Below are 22,767 nucleotides of genomic sequence, written 5' to 3' on the forward strand. Positions count from 1 at the left end.
ATTGGAATATCATGCGAACATCATTCAAATGTTTGTGATTTATGATTTAAAAAAAAATGTTTTTGATAGACGTATATCTTATGCTAAACATTTATTTGATAAAAAATATAATTTTTTTAATATATTTTAAAATGTAATTTATTCCTGACATTAAAAAGCTGATTTGGTGCTATTATCAATGCTGTAAAAGGTTTAATATTTATATGGTAATCCATTTTTTCAGGATATTTTGATAATTATAAAGCACTGAAAAACACTGATGTCACATTTGATCGATTTAATGCATCCTTGCTGAATAAAAGTATTAAGGGATAGTTCACCCAAAAATTATAATTCTGTCATATACTCACTCTCATGTCATTCCAAACCTGTAAGACCTTCGTTCATCTTCAGGACACAAATTAAGATATTTTTGATGAAATCTGAGAGCTTTCTGACCCGGCACAGACAGCAACGCAGCTGACATGTTCAAGGCCCTGAGAGGTAGTAAGGACATTGTTAAAATAGTCAGAAAGCTCTCGGGATTTGATCAAAAACATCTTAATTTGTGTTTTCTGAAGATGAATGAAGCCAGGTCTTACGGGTTTGGAACAACATGAGGCAGAGTAATTAATTACAAAATTTTCATTTTTGGGTGAACTAACCCTTTAAATTCTTTAAAAAAAAAATCATCCTCCTGATCCCAAAATTTTTGAATATTTGGGAATTATAATGAATTGAGAATGGCTGGTAATATATACTTCAGTTGTTTCAGAATTCTCTTACATGGTGAAGTAATACCACTTTATATATTTACTATCTTCCTACTGAATGAGCTTTTTCTCATATGATGTGATTTGCATGCAAACCAAGCCAAACATGTACATACTTGTAAACAAGCTTGGTTGGACATTCCTTTCCCCTTCATTTGCTTGAGGTTTCACAGGCACCTTTTGACGGATTTAATTTTTTTGTCCCCTTTTCTAATGTAAACACTCTGACACTGTTTGGAGTGGGAACAAACTTTGTGCTGTTATTATATCTGATCTGGAATCTCTCTTCACTCGCTGCTGCCGATAACATCCCAGGTTTACCACATTTCTATTTTTATTTGTTTTGAAACCGTAGAGAAAGGGCACTTCAGCGTGCCTTCTTCATAAGCAACAAGGATGCCAGATTTCCTTAAAAAGCATGTGTGGTCTAGATCAATCTGTTTGTCTTTTTTTTCTCCTTTCTGGACGCTCACAGAGTGCTTTACCTTATAGCAGACGCTTCCCCTAAATAGCAGAGCTGAGTGAGAGTGGCAGCCATTACGGCTAGATGCCGAATGTGAGTGTTTATACAAAAGTTCCCGTAAAACGTCAAAAGCCCGGCCCCAAATGTGAGTCCCAGAGCTGTGACCAAGAGTTTGTGCAGAACACAGAGTCTGCTCTGTTGGAGAAGCCCGTAGCATTGTGAAGTTTTCACTTTGTATGTGCAAGTCAGTCATCTGGGCCACAGAATGTGGCAAACATTTACCCTTCTTTCTTACTTTTTTTAAAATTAGTTAAATTTTTTTTTACATCACCGTGATAAGGAGAAGTTGATTGGCTGTTTTGCGACTCCTTAGACGGCCAGGCTGTTCCCACATAAATGGGCAATTGTTGTGAGTTGATTATTAGATTAAGCCCCCTCGCTGACCTTTCGCACTCTGCTGTTTCCTCTGCTTGTTAACATTGGATATGTGACAGATTGCCATCTCTGGACTTTTGGTTCAGCCCTCGGAAAGCAATCCAGTGGGGGTTTTTTTTTCACCCATATGGCCTGTTAGCATCTCCGTACTGTATGGCAGGGATCAGTTGCTGCCTGCAGGGGACATATTAAATCGATCCGTCATTCATGTACACTGGTTTGCATACGGCTCCATCATAGTGCCATAATCCAGGTTGTAATGGCCTCAAGCGGAGGTGAGGAGGAAAAAAAAACGGATAGAAAGATAGATGTGAGAGGAAATGACAAGACAATGAATCATAAAGCAGGTGTTAGACTTCAGAGGACGTGTATCAGGATTTCCACTGTGCAGTTTGCAAAGCAGCCCAGCGTGACTCCAGACTCCAACTGATTTATTTGCCTCTGTCTTTTAAAGGCATAGTTCAACCAAAAATGTTCTTATCATTTACTCACCCTCATGTTGTTTCAAACCTTTCTTTGTTCTGTGAAGCACAAAAAGGAAAAAAAGAGGTCTGTTTTCTGTGCAGTTATGTCTTCATACAGACGTTGGGGAATCTGCTGTGTCTTGGGACAGTGGAGAGAGTGAAAACATGTTTGAATGTTTTGTGGAACAGCAGAGGATGGTTTCCCAGTCAGAACATTTTGTTTTGCTCAGCCATAGCCACTGGACAAGGGTTTACTGTAACAGCAGGACATGTGGTTGCTTGGCCTGCATGCAACACTTGGCCTGTGCCGATTGGGTTCGAGAAAAATGTTTAGTGTTTTCTTCTGGTCAAGCAATCAGATGACACCAGGGGAATTCATTGTAACCTCAGGATAAGAGTTTTCACTATATTAATAGATTTGAATTTGATACAGAAATACAGTAAAATTGTGAAATATTATTACAATTTCAAATAACACTTTTCTATTTTAATATATTTTTAAATGTAATTTATTTCTGTGATGGCAAAGCTGATTTTTCGGCATCATTACTCCAGTCTTCGATCCTTCAGAATTCATTCTAATAAGCTTATTTGGTGCTAAAGAAACATTTCTCGTTATTGTCAATGTTAAAAAACAGTGCTTATTATTTTTATTGGAATTCTCTGATCAATAGAAAGATCCAAAGAACAGCATTTATTTAAAACAAATTTCTAGTAACAATCTCTTTACTGTCACTTTTGATCAATTTAACACATCCTTGCTGAATAAAAGTATTAATTTCTTTAAAACCTTACTGTCTAAAAACTCTTGAACGCAGATATTATTTATTTTTTATTTAAGTATTTCCTTGCAATTTCAGAATTAATTTTAATACACAGTTATGTGACGCATGGGAACCAAGCAGTCAACCAAATATCCTGTCGCTCATCGTTTGTTGCAGTTGTGACTGTTTAAGACTGTAACTCAGATTTGTATGGGCTTTATTAACTCATAAATTTTACGGTTAGAATCAAAATTTGATTCAAGTCTCCAGTCAACTCAATAGCCTGGGAAACTGGTTTGAGGAATGTGGAGGAAAATGCTCCTCCCCATGATCCCTTCTTTCTTTCTCCTCACTCTCTCGCTGTCTGTCTCTTCTCTTCTTCATCTTTGATTCAGGTTAAAGAAAGAGTTGAGTTACGGTCATTATGACCAGAGCATTATTTTAGCCCTCTCTGCCCTAGGTGGGCGTCTGGGCTTGAAAAGACCCTTCCAGCCACTATGAGGGGTCTGGTAATGCACTGCTATGGAATGGCATTGAAGTATTTTTTTATTTTTTTTGCCTTTGTGAACATGTGATACTTGACAATGTTTTAATGAACTATAAAACCTTACCAGCTCTACCTGCTTATGCACCGAAAATATTTCAGACCTCCTGGGATGCTTTCAAGATGGGCCTGTGTTCCTTTAAGTTAAAGATTAAAACATGCTCAGGAAATACTTTAAGCATATTAAACTGTGCTGTTTTAATGCTTAAAATCTTCCAGATCTCTTGCATAGGTCAAACCTCCAGTTGTTTTTAAACTGTGGATTTCATAAGAAATGAATCACTTGGCTTTAACCTAGCAGAACAATCCCACATAACTTTCTGGCTTATGTTGCTTTCCTTCTGTAACTTGGAAAGTTCTACAACACCAGCTTTGTCATTGTGCACTGGGTTGTGTGGAAATATCAGAGAGCAGGTCCACTCGCATATACAGTACGTGCTCCTGCAAACGTGCTCTCAGCTGCTGCCATGGAAACAGACACTTCAGTACAGTGAACTTCTGATTTTTTTGCCCACGGGTGTCGGAAAGTGCCGCATGCTAGCATGTTTTGGCTCCTCACGAGCCAGTGCAGTGGGAGGAAATGACCTCTAGGGGGAGGGAAGAAAAGTTAGGCAACGCCACAGCTTCTTTTTAAGTGTGCGTTGCCCTAAAACACCGCATGTGATTTATGGATTGAGAGCAAACTGGGCGAGTCGCGTCCTAACAAGTGGAAGTGGAAGGCGGAGTTCACATCCCTACATATTTTATTGATATTTGGGTTAAATATGACTCTAATGGGCAGTTGTTACCACAGAATTACTCTCATGTTATTCCAAACTTGGGTTCATACGATGAAAAGTATTGTTTGTCCATCTTCTTTTGTGTTCAGTTGAAGAAAGTCATTCGAAGAGGTTTGAAACGACGCGAGGGTGAGTAAATGATGACAATGTTAATTTTTTGGTGTACTATCCCTTTAACCAGTGGGAGTAATGGGACAGAAAGCTGTCTTTCTGGCACACCATGTCCATAATTGTAGCCCTGGTATTGTGCTGAGGAGAGCATGTGTTTTCATCCCTTTCTCTCTCTCTCTTTCTCCATTTTTTTTTTTTTTTTGTGACACACCCGACAAAGGAATCTCAGATGGTTTTGACCAAATCTGGCTTCCCAGAGAAATTACACATTTGGCTTGAAGTAGCAATGAAATGATTTTACTACTACAGTCAAAACACAAGCATGGCATTCACCGTGAAGGAACCAAGATGGGTGATGGTTTCATCAGGCATCTGTTTCCCCCCCCTGAAGTCTGGGTTGGAAGCAAGATGAAAGAAGCAGTGACAGCTATTGGGTTTGTCGCTCTGCTCCTTGGCTGCTTTGTGGCGGAGTTGATCAGTGAAGAAAACACACGCTCTCTCACTCTTTTACAATGCAGCCCTTTGTTTTCCTGTCAGCATCCGAACGTCAACCATTTTCTAAATAGTTTCCAGGTTATTAAAACGCTTCCAGACCGTGTCTGTCCGATGAACGAGTTTTCGTTTAATTGCTTGGCATCCGTCTCCCGGATGGGTTGCGGGCATCGTTACAGGCCAGAGCCATTTCTTATTGGGAATCACATGGGATGGAGAATGCGGCTGTTACCTTGTTTGCCCACTGCTCCGAGTGGGACCTCCCACAGAAATTGTCTCACAGAAATAAGGGCCATATTTATTGTATTTATTTACGACCTCAGTCAAGTGTATCTCTCTTTCTCTTGTTTTCTAGCTCTTCTTTCTGTCCTGTAATTTTACTCGAAACAAAAGCCAAAAAACCAAAAGGGTCTGTGGGAGTCATGTATGGAAAACAGTTGAAATAATATTTTAAAATCTAGTTTATTCCTATATGACGAAGCTGAAGATTCATCAGCCATCTCTCCAGTCTTCAGTGTCACATGGTCCTTCAGAAATCATTCTAATAAATTCAAAAAGTCTTTGTTGATCAGTTTAATGCATCATCGCTGAATAAAAATGGACCAAACTTTTGGACAGTAATTGATGGAAGATGCCAGTTGTGAATTGGCATTTTCAACCCATTGCACTTCCATAACTTTCGCCAGTGAAATTGAATGTTTGGCTACAGTAAACGTGATCTTATCAAATGGAAATTGATTGGATGGTGGACTTTACCAGAATGCAGCGAGACTGAATGTGAGTTATGTCTGTTTGGCTATTGGTTAACATTATCTAACAGCCTGTGTGACCTCACTGATGTCAGTGGAAAAGGAAAATTGTTTCAGAGGAGGGAAAGGTTAATGCATTTTGATTAAACATGACAAAGCCAACATCCACAGATGAATTGCTCACAGTTAGACCAGAAACCTGCTCAATTTTGATTACAGTTTTGACTTTAAAAATGCCTAAATTGCTGTTGTTTGCAAGTAGCTGTTCTTATCATATCATTCTCATCATTTGGATAAAAATAAACACTACTAAACTTTCTTGCATTGCCAAAAGTGACTGTCACTCATGTGTTTGGAAATGGCCAACTCCATTTGAAATGACTCTATAGAATTAGTTTCCTAACCTTTCAAAAGTGGTGCATATGTACACCACGCAACTTTCCACTTACGAGTGACGCTATAAGTGGAAAGCTATGCAAATCTTCCTGGTGTTGCTCGAAGCCCTTCTCTTTACTGTTTTAGTTGAGACATAAATCTTCTAATTGAGTTTATAGCACCCCATCCAGGAAAAACAACAGCATGCCAGTGTTATTTAGAGGATATCCTCCTTCACAATTTTCCCTGGTATTTCCCCTTCCTGTTTTTGTTTCGCACCACTCTCCTTGAAGTGCTTCATAAATCACAGTGTCACAGGATCACCGTTGAGTAACTTTCAAGTTGATAACCTGCTATTAAGTTGCTAAAGTGAATTTTGGGTACATTTGATTAGGTATTTTGAACATTTTTAGTCACTTTAGCCATTTATTCAGGAAAAACAACAGATTTTGGCTTGAATACGAGTAATTACTTCTTTCCTACTTTTTGTAAAACAGCTGTGGTACCGAAAGCCTCTGTTCACCCTGTGTGCCTTTCTTTACTTAGTAAGGATAAAAATCTGGACATGATTATATAAACATCACTTTTTTGGACAATGTCACTCTTTTTTCCAGCAGTAAAGATGGTAGAGTAGTACAGGCTTTATGTGAGGACAGGACGTAGCCGTGTCCTGCCAGCATCCTATCCCTCTTCTCATCTCTCCATACTCATCCCATTTTTTCCTTCTCTTCACACGCTAATCTGTTCTCTTATCCTCTTACCCTCTGCTCCTCTCTACGGTAAGGCTGCATTGTCGACACTTTGTTCCCTTTCAGTTGTTTTCACAGCTGAAGGGGAAAGTACAAAAGCATTTGTCAGTTTTAATGAACTATAAAAATTAATATTATGGGCGGGAGGACCAAATTGTACACTGCAAAACAGCCGATGAATAACATTGTGTCTCACCTCTATTACTTAAACCAGACAGCCAGATGCTTTGTCGGTCTCTGCTGACTGCAGAGACGTTACGTACACTGTCTTGGATCCAGGGTCATTGCTTGACAAAGCAGGTCCTGAGATGTCCAGCCATGTCCCCTCTCGCCCGACCTGCATTAAAAGGAGGATCATGAGAAATGCCGGATGAAATAAAAGTTTAATTCAATTAATCTTCGACCTCTTTGCACTACTCCAGTGGGCAAGATTTACACCCTGGGCTTTACACATCTAGTTATTTCTGGCACATTCTTTCCATCTTATGCCTTTTTAAACTGTTAATCACAAGCACAGTGGCAGGTAGGATTGCAGTTGTTGCTCTAAATCAATGCAGAAGGGTCTTAGTTCAATGCTGACATAATATTTTGTTTTATTTTTACATTTTAATTTAGATTTGATTTTATGTGGTTTCAATTTGATTAGATTCTGATTTGAGTATATTATTTCCTTTTTTAATTTAGAATTATTTGAATTTAGTTTTAAACTCAATTTGATTCTGATTTAAGTTTGATTTGATTAGATTCCAATTTGACTATTTCATTTGATAACGTTCATTTTGCTTACATATGTGACCCTAGCATGGGTATATTTGTAGCAATAGCAAAAAATACATTGTATGGGTCAAAATGATCGATTTTTCTTTTATGCCAAAAATCATTAGGATATTAAGTAAAGATCATGTTCCATTAAGATATTTTGTAAATTTCCTATCGTAAATATATCAACACGTGATTTTTTTTTATTAGTAATATTCATTTCTAAGGACTTCATTTAGACCGCTAATGTCAATGGTCCATTTGAGAGATAGGTGGCGCCGGCTGTTGTGTGAACAAGCTCAGGACAGTTGGACCGGGCAGAGGATCATAAGTAAAAAACTATATATACTGTTCAGTTTTTTTTGCACAGACCGATTGTTTCGTGTCTGTAGACCTCAATGTATCACGAGCCGCAGGGTTTAAATTGGTTTTGTCTGTGTATGTTTTATTTCTCTCAAAAACGTGAGTACCATTGACTGTCATTATATGAATGACAGACTGCAATGGTTTGAGTTAAAAATCTTTGTTTGTGTTCTACTGAAGAAACAAAGTCACCTACATCTTGGATGCCCTTGGGGTAAGCCGATAAACATCAAATTTTTATTCTTGGGTGAACTATCCCCAAAACTCCCAATCAACTCATCGTTTGAACTTTTTATTAAAAGAACTAGCTCATAAGTGTCAATTTGTCTGTGAATCAGACAACACTTGCTGTGTTGTATGTATGTCTGTTTGTGTCTCCGAGCTCGAGTACCGAATGAATGCATCCTCGTGATGAGTGCTTGTGTGGGTGTACGTAGTTTGGATTTCACTGTTTTCTGATCCTAGAATAGTGTAAGTGGAGATGTCCGCACACCCTCTGACTCTTTTCTCTCGGGTCTCATTGGGCCCGTGCCCCACCACCTATTCTTGTGTGTGACCCATAAAGACAGACCTACATTTCTCCACCTCCGAAATAGCTCCAGATAAAAGCTTCAGTATCATCTGCATGTCGGAGTAATAGTGCTGAACGCACTCATGGGACAGGCACAATTAACTGTGATGCATTCCACAAATATTATAGAAATATTTAGATGATGGAGCTCTTTGAAGTAGAGGGAGCAAAATTCAACTCAGATTTATGCGACGGTGATTAATTTTGAATGATCACTGTTGCTTTTTGTTTTGGAAACGCCATGTGTGTGCAAACATGTGTGTGTGTGTGTGTGTATATATATATATATATATATGAATATCAGCTGAATTGACGACATGTAATAGTTTTTCATGGATTGCCTAAATGACATGCAGGGAAAAATCATAACACACAATTTGGTTGCTGTTGAAAGTCGTGCCTTTCAGTTAAAAGATTCACTTACTTTTTTGATAGTCTGTAGTAACCTAAAATATGCATTAGCCAGTTTTAGCACTGATTTGAGCAAAAGAAACAATGATTTGAAAGACTGCAATGTAGCTGTTTTGGAGATTTCAGTCTTTCCTTGTGCAAGTGGATGGGAGCTGTATCTGTATGCTTATTACCTGCTTAATTTAGTTTTATTCATTTTATTTCAAGCCTGTGTATTTTCACTTATTCTATTGTTTATAGCATTTTATTTCAGTTTTTGTCTTATAGTTTAATTTAAGGCTTTTATTTTATTTTTTGTTGTTATTTTATTTGGGTAGCCAAGAGCTGACAAGAAAGTACAAGAGTAACTTACTGATGAAGTTATTGTCTCAGCTTTCAATTTGATTCAGTTAAAAAAAAATAGCCTAAGACATTACCAAGATGGCCGCAGAGCAGACTAACCACTCTTAAAGGGGTCATCGGATACCCATTTTCCACAAGTTGAAATGATTCTTTAGGATCTTAATGAAAAGTCTATAACATACTTTGGTTAAATTTCTCAATGGTAGTGTAAAAAACACCCTTTTACCCTGTCAAAATCAGCTCTGTTTTCAGCTGTTTCAGTCCATGTTGCTTTAAATGCTAATGAGCTCTGGTCACCCCACCCCTCTCTTCCTTAGGGTGACGAGCAGACTGTAAACATCTGCGAAACTTGCTAACTATCACATTATTAGCAAAGGCGATTTGCAAAGATTCATAAAAAGCCCTTATACTCACTTCATCTGTAATTGAATCCCGATCATGAATGATTCACGTGAACATAGATGCATTTAGGTAGATCGGAGGGCGCATTCCCTTCAAAAACAAAAGTAACGTTAATCCTCTGCATCTTCAGCAGCTCAGATGTTGGGAGTAAATGAGGACTGCTATGTTCATTATTACATTCAACAACAAATCACCACACTCGCTTAATCGGAGACATTCTTGTCATTTTATGGACAAGACCATTAAAACAGTCTTCAAAATATCTTCTTCTGTGTCCTACAGAAGAAAGTAAGTCATACCATTAAAAAAGTCATGAGGTTAAGTAAAATCAGTTATTATTTACTTACCCTTATGTTGTTAATCTTTAAAACACAAATTTAATGAAATACATTTTTTTAATGAAACCTGAGAGGTTTGTGTCACCTCATTTAAAGACCAGGTTACCAAAATGCTGTAAAACAAATCCATATGAATTGAGCAGTTTAATCCGAGTTTCATGAAGAAATACAATCACTTTATGATGAACAGTTTTAATTTAGATATGATAGAAGCTCAAAGTGTTTGTGTGATGCACAAGAACCTATAAGGTTTATTCTAGCATGTGACGCTTGCACAAGCTTCTGTGTTTAACATATGTGAGGTGTTCTATATACAGTATGTGTGCTTATTTGTGAATAAAAGCCTAAATTAAATATATTTATCATATAAAGCAATCATATCTCATCACAAGACTTTTGGATTAAAATGCTCAATTTATGACCTTTTTGTATGTTCTACATTTTGGTTACCTGGACTTTCAATGGGGGGACGGAAACCTCTCAGGTTCCTGTCTTAATTTGTTTCAAAGATTAAACAAAGTCTTATGGGTAAATGTCAATTTTTTTTAGTGTAATTGATTCACATCTTCTGCAAATCATTTGCTTTAAAATACAACATCTACCCACACCTCCATGCCACTCAAAACTTTTTTTTTCATGATGTTTCATGACATGTCTTACCTCGCACACACTGCTGAAAAAAATGTGCAAAATTGTATCTTTAGGGGGACAACAGCTTGTCATTGGAGCAGTACCCCTAAAAGGTGCATATTAGTACCCTTGCATATTAGGTGCATATTAGTACCCTTTCATAGTAGTACCCTTAAGTTACTACTATGAAACAAATAGGTACAAGACACCACTAATTAGGGCTGAGATATTTTGCTCCCAAACAATCCCACCAACCAAAACACACACCCCCATTCAAGGCTTTTGCTTGGTTGAGATCTCACGTAGCTCTTAGAAGGATCGACAGCTGGTCAAACAAGCTTAATAGAGCAGTAGCTAGTCTGGAGTAGACCATAAGCCCATTAACTCTTCTCCAGGCTCGCTAGGCTGCTCATTGGTCAGTCAGGGATCAGTCCGATTCTGTTTTGATGCTAGCATGACCTAACACTGAAGTTGAGTATGTGTCTTTGGAAACGGAAAGAAGTACCTAGAATTTGTAACTACAGATTGACGTAATGCTAAAAACAGACAGGGGGTGGTTCTCTGTTTTATCTCTTTTGCTATCTGTGCATGTGCTCGGTTTGTGTTTCCGGCGCTCTATTTTGTGCCCTTTGGAGGTGGCCTGATGGAAGAGGCATAGGGAGTAAGCATGAATTTGTTTTGGGTAGTGGGCTTGGAAGGGAGGTCTACCGTAGCTCTTATTTTTCAAATGCAACACTGTTGACATCTCGTTACATACTCCATACCCATACAAAACCCATACAAGGGCATTGCTGACCTACTATATCACGCCATGTGTGGCAGTAGCGATTGAGTGCCGTCTTCTTTTGGTTGTAGGGCCTGAGGATGAGGCTCTTCTGTTTTCTCTCTAATAGAGGCCACCTCAGAGTCAGTGGAATAGTGTGTCATCACACCCTGCCAACAGATCAATAATGCCAGGTTCACAGGATGGTCAGCGACAGGCTATTTATTAGCAAATTTAACTCTGCACCGCAAGCCTTTCATTCAGGTCCCTTGGTTATATAAAAATTTGAATATATACACAATATATGCGAGACAAATTAGAGGCTTCTGAACTGAATTTGTGTGTGTGTGTGTGTGTAGTGTTATTTATATTTATATAAATATATGTGTGTGTGTATATGTGTGTATATATATATATATATATACCTGTAAATGTGTTGAAATAAAGGAATGCATGACAAACTAGTTTAAGGAAACCCCTCCGGCAGGTATGAGACATAATCCTTATTATTCTTTTGTTTTAATTCAGCCATTATCAGCCTTTATACTCGCAATAAAACGGTTACGTACAGGTGCATTAGAGCTAGCATTAGCATCATGCTACACAAGATAATTTATGAGATTAATAGTACATTTTTACTCAGAACTCACTTTAAACCACCATCGAGTGTTTGTAATAACTTCCTTTTGCGATCACATGTGTATACTTTGGCCGGCCGCGGTACATTATAAAAGTAGCCCAAAAAACCGCAACCTACGGCTCTGTCATTTTTCCCTTCCAATGATTACCTTCCGCGCTGCGATGACGGCAAGAAGTTGGGGTCAAACCTTATCAAACAATTAATTTGCGAAAAAAAATATATTAACGTGTTAAAAATTTTAGATTAATCACATGCGTTAAGGTTGACAGCCTTTTATTTATTTATATATATATATATATATATATATATATATATATATATATATATATATATATATATATATATATATATATATATATATATGCATGCATGCATGCATACACACATACATACACACACACATATATACAGGTGCATCTCGATAAATTAGAATGTCGTGACATTTTTTCTTGTACGTTATTTCAAAAAGTTAAACTTTCATATATTTTAGATTCATTGCATGTAAAGTAAAACACTTTTTTTGTTTTAATTTTGATGATTAGAGTTTACAGCTCATGAAAGTCAAAAATCTGTATCTCAAAATATTAGAATATTTACATTTTGAGTTTCAATAAATGACCATCCCTACAGTATAAATCTCTTGTTCTTTGAAGCCACAATAATGGCGAAGACTGCTGACTTGGCAATGATCCAGAAGACGAACATTGACGCCCTCCACAAAGAGTGTAAGTCACAGAGGGTCATTATTGAAAGGTGTGGCTGTTTACAGATTGGATTGGATTGGATTCAATTTATTGTCATTGCACATGTAGGTACAAGGCAACGAAATGCAATAGAGAAGAAGAAATACAGCATAACATGAGGAAAGGGAGGAGAAAAAAAGTGTCCTCGCACTGCGTTCTTGGAAGAGAACGCAGCGCGAGAACAGACAAAAAACCTCAGCATAAAGCACAGTCAACACAGGAACATAACTTGCATAGTAATCCTAGTTCAGACGAAACAGCCATCCGGCCAGCCGCCATTACAGCGCAAACCCACGGACCCGTTAACGCCTGACAGGATGAAGCGACGAAGGCGTGGGATGGGGTTAGGGAGGTGTATGAGTGTGTGTATGTGTAAGTTCGTGTGAGTTCGTATGCCTTGAAATCCGTTTCGCCAGCACTCCAAACCAGTCGACTCAGTTCGCAGGTTGTGATGCGACATAGCAATTGCCATGGAAACGTCCTTGGACAGAGCACAAGCGCCCGACAATAACAAGGTGTTTTTGGGAGGAGGGAATGGAAGAAAGAGCGTCTCCCTGCAGTATTCACCGGAGAGTTGATACCAGAGCGGCCTTGCCAAGCCGTTCTGTTGTGGGAAGCCGGAAAGAGATAAGATTGTTTTGTCTTAGTGCGAACAGCTGTCTTCCAGTTTCACAGCTAATTCTCATTGTCCATTCTGATCTCCATGTCCGTCGATTTTTCTATCCAAAGCCGAGAGCTTAGCCGTGATTGAATCCATATTGCGGTTAATCGCCTCAGTCTCCGAGGCGACCGCTCTGCCTACAGCCTCAATCATGACGGGCAGCCGTGAGAGGTTTTGGACAGCCAGTCCCGTCTCCTTAATTTTCTGATAATTTAGGGCAACGCCTAATCCAAATAGCAGAAACCCAGTTATCATTGTTCCGAATAAGAAGATGTCTTCAATGTCCTCCACGGAGAGAGCCGCCAGACACACGATCCGCCATCTCTCCCATGCGTCCATCGTGTAGCCAGCAGCAAACGTCCCAGCGGGACATTCCGGTTCTCCAGATCCCGCTTTCCTAGTCGAGAAGATGGTGTCAATTGCATTTAGAGACCAGTTGATCAGATCCATAATTTCGGTTTTGCAAATAGTGCAGCGAGAGTCTCTTAAGAGGACAGGACAATACAAGAGAGCAAGCAGGGAAGTTCAGGAGGGAGGGAGGGAAGAAAAATGCGACCGCCTTCGAACAGAGCCAAACGAGAAAACCACCAGAGTGCTGTATCAAAGCATATTAAATGCAAAGTTGACTGGAAGGAAGAATTTGGGTAGGAAAAAGTGCACAAGCAACAGGGATGACTGCAAGCTTGAGAATACTGTCAAGCAAAGCTGATTCAAACACTTGGGAGAGCTTCACAAGGAGTGGACTGAAGCTGGAGTCAGTGCATCAAGAGTCACCACACTCAGACGTCTTCAGGAAAAGGGCTACCAAGCCACTTCTGAACCAGAGACCATGTCAGAAGCATCTTACTTGGGCTGTGGAGAAAAGAACTGGACTGTTGCTCAGTGGTCCAAAGTCCTCTTTTCAGATGAAAGTAAATTTTGCATTTAATTGGGAAATCAAGGTCCCAGAGTCTGGAGGAAGAGTGGAGAGGCACAGAATCCATGTTGCTTGAAGTCCAGTGTGAAGTTTCCACAGTCTGTGATGATTTGGGCTGCCATGTCATCTGCTGGTGTTGGTCCACTGTGTTTTTTGAAGTCCACAGTCAACGCAGCCATCTACCAGGAAATTTTAGAGCACTTCATGCTTCCTTCTGCTGACAAGCTTTATGGAGATGCTGATTTCATTTTCCAGCAGGACTTGGCACCTGCCCACACTGCCAAAGGTACCAAAAGCTGGTTCAATGACCATGGTGTTACTGTGTTTGATTGGCCAGCAAACTCGCCTGAACTGAACCCCATAGAGAATATATGTGGTATTGTCAAGAGGAAGATGAGAGACACCCGACCCAACAATGCAGATGACCTGAAGGCCGCTATCAAAGCAACCTGGGCTTCCATACCACCTCAGCAGTGCCACAAACTAATCATCTCCATGCCACGCCGAATTCAGGCAGTAATTAAAGCAAAATGAGCCCCTTCCAAGTATTGAGTACATATACAGTAAATGAACATACTTTCCAGAAGGACAACAATTCACTAAAAAAATTTTTTTATTGGTCTTATGAAGTATTCTAATTTGTTGAGATGGTGAATTGGTGGGCTTTTGTTAAATGTGAGCCTAAATCATCACAATTAAAAGAACCAAAGACTTAAACTACTTCAGTCTGTGTGCATTGAATTTATTTAATACACGAGTTTAACAATTTGAGTTGAATTACTGATATAAATTAACTTTTCCACGACATTCTAATTTATTGAGATGTACATGTGTGTGTATATATGTACATGTTTATATATACATATATAATACAAAATACTGTATGTACATGTCCTTTTCAAAAAATTAGCATATTGTGATAAAGTTCATTATTTTCTGTAATGTACTGATAAACATTAGACTTTCATATATTTTAGATTCATTACAACACAACTGAAGTAGTTCAAGCCTTTTATTGTTTTAATATTGATGATTTTGGCATACAGCTCATGAAAACCCAAAATTCCTATCTCAAAAAATTAGCATATCATGAAAAGGTTCTCTAAACGAGCTATTAACCTAATCATCTGAATCAACTAATTAACTCTAAACACCTGCAAAAGATTCCTGAGGCTTTTAAAAACTCCCAGCCTGGTTCATTACTCAAAACCGCAATCATGGGTAAGACTGCCGACCTGACTGCTGTCCAGAAGGCCATCATTGACACCCTCAAGCAAGAGGGTAAGACACAGAAAGAGATTTCTGAATGAATAGGCTGTTCCCAGAGTGCTGTATCAAGGCACCTCAGTGAGAAGTCTGTGGGAAGGAAAAAGTGTGGCAGAAAACGCAGCACAACGAGAAGAGGTGACCGGACCCTGAGGAAGATTGTGGAGAAGGACCGATTCCAGACCTTGGGGGACCTGCGGAAGCAGTGGACTGAGTCTGGAGTAGAAACATCCAGAGCCACTGTGTACAGGCGTGTGCAGGAAATGGGCTACAGGTGCCGCATTCCCCAGGTCAAGCCACTTTTGAACCAGAAACAGCGGCAGAAGCGCCTGACCTGGGCTACAGAGAAGCAGCACTGGACTGTTGCTCAGTGGTCCAAAGTACTTTTTTCGGATGAAAGCTAATTTTGCATGTCATTCGGAAATCAAGGTGCCAGAGTCTGGAGGAAGACTGGGGAGAGGGAAATGCCAAAATGCCTGAAGTCCAGTGTCAAGTACCCACAGTCAGTGATGCTGGTGTTGGTCCACTGTGTTTTATCAAGGGCAGGGTCAATGCAGCTAGCTATCAGGAGATTTTGGAGCACTTCATGCTTCCATCTGCTGAAAAGCTTTATGGAGATGAAGATTTCATTTTTCTGCACGACCTGGCACCTGCTCACAGTGCCAAAACCACTGGTAAATGGTTTACTGACCATGGTATTACTGTGCTCAATTGGCCTGCCAACTCTCCTGACCTGAACCCCATAGAGAATCTGTGGGATATTGTGAAGAGAAAGTTGAGAGACGCAAGACCCAACACTCTGGATGAGCTTAAGGCCGCTATCGAAGCATCCTGGGCCTCCATAACACCTCAGCAGTGCCACAGGCTGATTGCCTCCATGCCACGCCGCATTGAAGCAGTCATTTCTGCAAAAGGATTCCCGACCAAGTATTGAGTGCATAACTGAACATAATTATTTGAAGGTTGACTTTTTTTTGTATTAAAAACACTTTTCTTTTATTGGTCGGATGAAATATGCTAATTTTTTGAGATAGGAATTTTGGGTTTTCATGAGCTGTATGCCAAAATCATCAATATTAAAACAATAAAAGGCTTGAACTACTTCAGTTGTGTTGTAATGAATCTAAAATATATGAAAGTCTAATGTTTATCAGTACATTACAGAAAATAATGAACTTTATCACAATATGCTAATTTTTTGAAAAGGACCTGTATATGTATATATATATATATATATATATATATATATATATATATATATATACGTATATACATTTTTACTTTTTTAATTGCATACTTTCAGACATATGATGTGTTTATACAGAGCAAACAAGGCAATACATCTGCCCCGTGTGAATGTTCCCACGTGTGAAAGAGAACTAAAGAGCACAAGTCTGAAGGGCAACAGCAGCCCTCATTCTGTCGGCCCTCTCACATCTGGATTCAATAGATGCTGTTTGGACGTACGAGGGAGGAGCAAGTATAAATAGAGTGACTGCTGTAACCAAACTAACCAGCTCGGCTCCTCCCTCACGCTGGGCCAGTATTGCCCCTACACCGCACTAATGTCCTCCCAGCATTCCTTCAGTTTCTAACAGCCAAACGGACAATTAGGCTGCTGCTGTTGGCCACTTGTAAACAGCAAGTGAAGCTTGGATTAGGTGACGATGCTGATGGATGAGCTTTAGAATTATGTTTGGTCTTGTTAGTGGGGTTGGTTTGTTGATTACAGCACAAAATCATCTTAAATATGCCTCAAGCAAACTCTTTGCAGAGGGAAAGCTAAAAAAGAGCCTCTCATTTGACTAGAATAATGTGTGTTTTCGCAGACCACATAAATGAAACCGAGCAATGTTTTTCGGAGAACTAGCATAGGGCGGTGCTACGCAGGGGGCAAGCGTATCTGTTCTTTTTGTTGTGGCCCTCTCAAGTGGAGCCCTGGCCCTAAACACATGCCCCCTTTGTGGGGCACACGTGCATATCCATCTTCTTCGCCCCACCTTCCCCTCGCTGTTGGATGAAGGCACAAATATTGAAGAAGTGGGTGTGGTTTAAGGTGGTGGGGGGGGGTCAGGCTAGCCAAGCCAAGCCACATCACATCAAGCCAAGCAGACCCCTCTTGCTTGAGCAAGTTTTAATTTGCGGAGGCTCCGAGATGCTGCAGCGCCAGTGGACTCGTTCACCTCTCACACACACACACACACACACACACACATGAACAAACATGTGCCTGCAGATTTGTTTTGTCGCGGTGTCTGCGCTCACCTCTTTGATTGATCATTTAATAAGCCACTCAGCCAGCCTGGAATGAAGCTCCGTTGGGTTCGTTTTGATTGGTTTCTCCGTGTGTGTGCTTGCTTGCTTTTGTCACAGTGGGCTGTTTTCCAAAGCAGCGAAGGAATTCTTCAAAAATCTCCCCTTATGGAACTAATAAAGTATCAAACCAGCTTAGCATTCCAGGAGTCTATAATACTGTAAAAGCACGCTGAGAGGGTGGAATAATGTCCTCACCACGTCAAGTTTTCAGAACGGTAACAACAACTTGCTCTGACTAGACTGATGCAAAACAAAACTAGATCTGCTCCATTTATAAACAACAAAGCAACAGTAGAAACTTATGGCAATGGGAGCGGTCTGGTTTTGAATTGCACATTCAAACTATATAAAAATAATAATAAATTCTATAGATTCTACCTTTCATTGACAAGTGTAAAATGCAAACGCTTTGCAGATGGGAAGCTAAGAAATACCTTATTACACTTAATTGATTTAAATTTTTAATGTTAAATTACACATTTTTAATGTTAAAAAAGATTTCTGTTTCAAATAAATGCTGCTCTTTTAAAGTTTACACAAACATTTTAAGTATAGCACATCAGTTTTGAACATTGATAATAATAAGAAATGTTTTAAAACTAGTGAAGTAATGAAATTCAGCTTATTTTTAAATTCAGCTAATTTTTAAATAAATTAAAACAGCAAACAGTTTTTACATTATAATATTTCACAATATTAGTGTTTTACTGTATGTGTGTGTGTGTGTGTGTGTGTGTATGTATGTGTATATATATATATATATATATATATATATATATATCTCAAATTTTCCATAAAAAAAAAACTCCCTCCAAACTTTTGAACAATTGTTTGTGTATATATAATTAATTAATTTTTAATTTTTTTGTTTTATTTTGCTTTTTATATGTAAAATATATGTCAGTATGTTAAAATACTTTCTCATACTACACTTAAAAATGTTAACCATTAAACCATATTTTACAACTCGGTTTGTACTTTACAAATTTGGGTGGACAGAGAGGTACCCTGTGCTGTCCCTGTCTCCCTCCTGAATGTACATCTCTCTCAGGCTGTGGCGATATCGCATTTGTTTGAAGCACAGCGAGAGAGAGAGAGAGAGAGCGGGAGAGACAGCAGAGGTTGTCAGTGATGAAAACAACTTGTCTGTTTATCAGAGCATGTGTGTAATTGCTCACAGAAAGAGACACTTTGAAAAGCCTGAGATGAAAAGGAAGGATAGAAAAATAGGAAAACAAAACCAGCCCCCCCCATCTCTCATTGGCTGTGAAACTTGGCTGTGATCCTTGGTCTATAAATCCCAATGCCAGCAGCTGGAGACAGAGCGACGAGAATTAGAGAGAGAATGACGAAAAAAAAAAAAAAATTAATTGCCTGCGTTAACACGCTAATTTTGACAGCACTTATATTAGTGCGTTAAAGCAATTTATTTTTAAATTGTAAATATATATATAATATGGAATCATTATTTACAGTAACTGTACATCCATCTGGCTATATACTGGACCTAATTTATTCCCAATATCTTGATTTCTTTCTGTTTCTGGGTTTGATTAAGCATTGTACTCTATTCTCTTTTGCCTTTTCTCTGTATTCACGGGATGAATGGCCAGATTTATAGGCTGTATATCATCACAATTCAGGCTTTGTCCGCAGAGCCAAATTTGCTGGTAGAAAGTGTATTCTCTGGATCCGGTGCCAGTGTTGGCCTGTTGAGACTACTGTCAAGTTGCACTTGTATTTGGTCTGTGTTTGTTTAACATTTTAAATGAGGTTTTATTTGTATCTTACGTTATATTCAATTTGTCATACTAAATTAGTTTACTTTTCTTTCGTTTTTAGAGTTGTGATGGTAGTGTGTTTTGTGTTTGACTATAGTTTGTAGTTTTAGCTTTCTTGACTTTTAGTTTACTTTTAGGTTCTTGAATGTATTTAAGATTTAGTTTTGGTATTTTAGGGCCCTTTGATACATTTACTCATACATATGAATGTAATTGAGGTGTTTCAGTGTATATTTATTTATCATTAAATCTTTAGTATTTATCAAAAACTAAGGATACGCCAGGAAACTGCACTTGTAAAAAGTTAATGGTTATGTTCTGTGGAAACATTGACTGAAGGTCACAGACACTAATTCCAGCAGTCCTGATTGTGTTGTTATAGGTAAAACAAATTAAATATTTAATTTCATTCATGATGGCAATGCAGGAAAGACTTAGGAAGAAAGTCTTGTGTAATCTGTCTGATATTTTTTGATATTTTGATGAGACGCTGTGCAGAGGTACTGAAGCAGGACAAGGAGAAAATGACAAAGGAGAGCTAGCCTGAGCTCCTGGTTCATCATTAGCACCCCTCTGCTCTTCAGCAGACACGTGTCCTTCTGGAGGAAGCCAGATGATAAAGCACACAAGCTGCTGTTGTGTTTGCCATGCCACGAATTTGTGACATTGACATAGTACGTTAAAATGAAATCACACAGCAGAGGTCAAAAATATCATAGAAAAGTGACGTGGTAAAAAGATATTTCAAATGTGTGTATAATACAGAAATAAATGGAAGATTTAGTCTCTTCTTACATAAAGCTACATTTACGTATTTGTCAAGATGCTTTTATCTAAAGTGACTTGCATAGTATTCATGGTATACATTTGATCAGTTGACCTTTTTAGAGGTGAACAGGCTAAATCACTATCTACCATTGTTGTAGAAAAAGGGCAGCAACTTCTTTTTATATTCCACAAAGCAAAAAGTAGGAAATCTCAATCTCCCTTTTATTGAAAAAGGGAATGTTTTATATTATTTTCATATGCCACCTGAAGACGTATTTCCTCTTTTGTTGATGCAGAAGCGTGACTTTTCAGTGATGTTTTGTGCTTGAAAAGCAGGAGAGAACAGGATGGTGGCGTGGGTTATTAAATGCGTCATTCCTGAGCGGTCAGAGTTTAGTGCAGGTTCAACAGGAGACGAGGAAAGGCATGTAGTCATTAAAAGGCTTCAGGTGTAGCTGGCGCTCCACACACCCGGCTACAAGAATGTCAGCCCATGGGCGCAATGGGCTGCTGTGGAATTTGCCTTCAAGCTGCTGGACTGGGTTGTTTTTTTGTAGCTTCCAAACACATACTGGTACACCATGGAGAAAAAACGTGGGATGGGATGTGCACAATTTTATTGATTTCTATTTGATTTATTATTTAATTTATTTAATTATTTACTTATAAATAGTATACAATTTTTTTTTTTTCATGGAACACAAAAGGAGATGTTTAGCAGAATGTCCAAACAGCTGTACCTATATGGAAAAGAGCAGCAACATTCTGCCGAACATCATCTGTTCTTTTTGTCTGGATCTGGAATGACATGAGGCTGAGTAAATGATGTCAGACTTCATTTCTGGTTGAAATATCCTTTAAGCGAGATCTGCTTGTCTTGTACATGGTGTAATCTCACACTGTGGTGTCAAAAGTTATGTAATTTCGCTCGATCGGTATCTTTGATTGATGGATCATACTCCCATACTCTCTCTCTCTGAACCTCTGCTCCTGTAGAAGCCTGTTGTTAGCAGGTCTCGTTTATGTGAGATGGATTGAACTGACATTGTTGATCCTGTTGTTGAATTTCTCTTTCACCACCTGTTCCTATTTCTGTTATAGACAGATAACAAATGACTCACTGCTGACTGAGAATGAACAGTCCTATATATAAAAGAACGGTTGGACTCCGCTGTACATGCGGCGAGTTAGACTATCTGTTCATTGTGGAGCTGTTGTTGTTTATTGGCACCTGAGGAGGATTTTTTCACAAGGTGTGACTGCAGATGGTTTGTTTTCTTCACATGGCTTGGTGCCAGTGTAAACCATGATCAATTTGATAAACTGTGACTTTATTTAGTTTGAGGCATTACAGCCAACATTGACAAACAAGAGTTCATACAGAGCTCAATAACAAGGATGACCCACTGACCTGAGGCTTATTTTGTCTTGTAACTACATCTTGCATATGTTGTGCATGCTGTTTTTGTGCTTCATAAACATAAACCTGTTTTTTTGCAATGTGCTGAATGTTGTTGTTAATTCTTTTGATTTAACATTATTAAGCTGGTTCATGTTGTAGAAATTTTGTGGTAGTCTAGGTTGAACATTACAAATAAAAATGAATAAAAAATGTTAAATATAGAAAATAATAAATTTACAAATAAATTAATAATTGTAAATATAAATGTATCATTTATAAAAATGAATACAGCATATTATATCATTAATTTAAAGATATTAATATAAAAATCCATATTTTGCAAAGAAAATATATGTTTAATATGTAAACATTACAATGATTTATTTTTATAATTTTATTATTGTATTTTTTATATTGTAAATATTATTGTTTTGTTGTGTGGCTACTGAAAATATTAGCAGGCCATGCACAAATTTGAAAAGAAAAAATCTGAAAAGTCCTCATTGTTGCATAATTCTGGCACTAGTCCTTATTGATGGAATATAATCAGTTTTTTTAGGTCTAACTCAAAGCCTGTCATTTAGCTGATATTTGACAAGGAGGGTTTAGGTGTGGTTATGCCAGCTGGATAATTTGTTGAAAAATTCTGCTGTGGTTCAGCTGACGAGCCAAGCCATGGATGGAAGACACGTGCTGCTGCTTGTGCTTTCAGGTAGCTCCCTGTCTTCTATTAAGACAGACAGAGGCCTTTGTTTGTGCATAATTTCCACATGTACGCCCATCTTACAGTCAATGGCGTCAGTATTTGTGCTGGTGGGATACATGAAGCTTAGTTTGAACAGATCTGTAAATGAGCCCCGCCTCTTCTCTGTGCATTTTACAGAAACGTAAAGAATACAGGAAGATCCTTTTTCCAGGCATCCTATTAAAAGAGCTCTTGTAAGCGATCTGTGTGTGTGTATGGGTGGATGGATGTGTATGTGTATGTGTGTGCCTGTTCAGTTAAGCCATTGATTGC

General features: G+C 38.5%; 1 protein-coding gene across 1 annotated transcript in view; it reads left to right on the forward strand.

The window, feature by feature from the left end:
- Positions 1 to 22,767, forward strand: part of LOC306842752 (insulin-like growth factor 1 receptor) — a 102,171-nt gene that overhangs the window by 29,208 nt on the left and 50,196 nt on the right. The window lies entirely within an intron of this gene.

Source organism: Barbus barbus (assembly GCF_936440315.1).
Source record: "Barbus barbus genome assembly, chromosome: 23".
NCBI lineage: Eukaryota > Metazoa > Chordata > Actinopteri > Cypriniformes > Cyprinidae > Barbus > Barbus barbus.